Raw genomic sequence first — 2,378 nt, 5'->3', positions numbered from 1 at the left:
CGTGCTTAGACACCAGACTATTTTATTTCGTCATTACTCGCACTTCCCGTAAGGCGGAAGTGACTTTGCTTCCTCTCTTTAGAACTGGTATACAGTATTCAATCAATAGCAAAATTTTTTTAACATAAAGCAAAGGTGATAAGATACTTAATGTGACGGGGATAGTTTAACGAAGTATTGGGGTGATAGGAGAGGAAAATCCTGGGAAATACAAGTAAAGAGTCTACATGACAACAGATTTGGACAGCATTTTCTATGAAATAGAAAGTAGAACGGGTATGGGAGAAGGAACTGTTTGGACATAAATGTTATGTGTATATAGAATTACAGGTACGGGAAAAGCAGCGGTTATTCGATTCATTTGGATTACGAATTTACATATGTGGCACAGGAAAATGTCTACTGACTCAGAATATAAGGTGATCAAAGAATGGTGGTGTTTCAGGAATTTCGCAGGAATCATTTATTGAACTGAGGATTGCGGGACATACACAAAAGCTGAAAATGATCCAACAACATTCTACGTGCTGGGACGTGGGATATTAGAAGCTCGAACGTAGCAGAGAAACTAGAAAATCTGAAAAGGGAAATGCAGAGGCTCAATCTAGATATAGTAGGGGTCAGTGCAGTGAAGTGGAAAGAAGACAAGAATATCTGGTCAGATAAGTATAGGGTAATATCAGCAGCAGCAGAAAATGGTATAACAGGAGTGGGATTCGTTATGAGTAGGAAGTCAGAGCAGAGAGTGTGTCACTGCGAACAGTTTGGTGATAGGGTTACTCTTATCAGAATCGACAGCAAACCAACACAGATAACGATAGTTCAGGTATACATGCTGACATCGCAAGCTGAAGATGAAGAGAGAGACAAAGTGTACGAGTATATTGAAATGGTAATACAGTATGTAAAAGCAGATTATGGGGGACTGGAATGCAGTTGTAGGGGAAGGAATACAAGCAAAGCTTACAGGAGAAAGAGTAATTGACTTCTGTAATAAACTTTGGCTAGTAATTGCGAACACTCTGTTCAGGAATCACAAAGGGAGGAGCTATACTTGGGACAGGGCGGGTGATACGGGAAGATTTCAGTTAGATTACATCATGGTCAGATAGAGATTCCGAAATCAGATATCGGATTGTAATCCATACCCAGAAGCAGATATAGACTTACCAGGGAACCTCCCCATCGCACCCCCCTCAGATTTAGTTATAAGTTGGCACAGTGGATAGGCCTTGAAAAACTGGATCCAGAACAATCGAGAAAACAGGAAGAAGTTGTGTGGAACTATGAAAAAATAAGCAAAATATACAAACTGAGTAGTCAATGGGCAATACAGGCAACATCAAGGAGAATAAGAGCTCAATAGCGCCGCTGTCCCGTGATTAGCGTGAGCGGCTGCGGATCGAGAAGTCCCTGGTTCAAGTCGTCCATCGACTGAAAAGTTTAATTTTTTTTTGTTTTCAGACAATTATTATCTGTCCGTCCATCCGATGCAAGGTAACTGCGCCGTAGTATGGGGACGCCACACCTAAACAAACATCGAAACACACGACGTCAGTCAACTACAGCGCACGGAAGAGAGAGTATTCCTGCTAACGAGGCTCCCTGGCTGGTGGTTGACTGTTCACAACTTTGGACATAATACGTGAGATGTATTCCGTGGGCAATATGAATCCATCAAATATAGCTCGGGCCTTCAATAACAATCGCACGGTCTTGCGGTGCGGTCGCAAAACATAGGCGCTAAACTTATTACAGTGAACAGAGACGTCAGTGAACGAACGGACAGATCATAACTTTGGGAAAATAAAGAAAGTAAAATTTTCACTCGAGGGAAAACTTGAACCAAGGATCTCTAGTTCCACAGCAGGTCACGCTGACCACGGGACCATGGCGCTCTTATTCTTCCACAGTCTTTGATGTTACCTATCATGCACATGGACTACTAAGTTTGTATATTTTGCTTACTTTTTTTGATAGTTCCACACAACTTCTTCTTGTTTTCTCGATTGATCTGTGTTCAGTTTTTCAAGGCCTATCCACTTTGCCAACTTATAACTAAATCTGAGGGGGGTGCGATAGGAAGGTTCCCTTGTTAGATCACAACACAGTAGTGATGAAGAGTAGGCTGAAGTTTAGGACATTATTCAGGAAAAATCAATACGCAAAGAAGCTGAATACGGAAGCACTAAGGAATGACTAGATACGCTTGAAGTCCTCTAAGTCTGCGGATACAGCAATAAGGAATAGCTCATGAGGCAGTGTAGTTGAAGAGGAATTGACATCCCTAAAAAGGGCGATAACAAAATTTGGGAAGGAAAACACATTTACAAAGAAGGTAACTGACAAGAAACTATGGGCAACAAAAGAAATACTCC

This window comes from Schistocerca gregaria, chromosome 3, assembly GCF_023897955.1.
Source record: "Schistocerca gregaria isolate iqSchGreg1 chromosome 3, iqSchGreg1.2, whole genome shotgun sequence".
In the NCBI taxonomy this organism is placed as follows: domain Eukaryota; kingdom Metazoa; phylum Arthropoda; class Insecta; order Orthoptera; family Acrididae; genus Schistocerca; species Schistocerca gregaria.
This window is presented reverse-complemented; position numbering follows the sequence as displayed.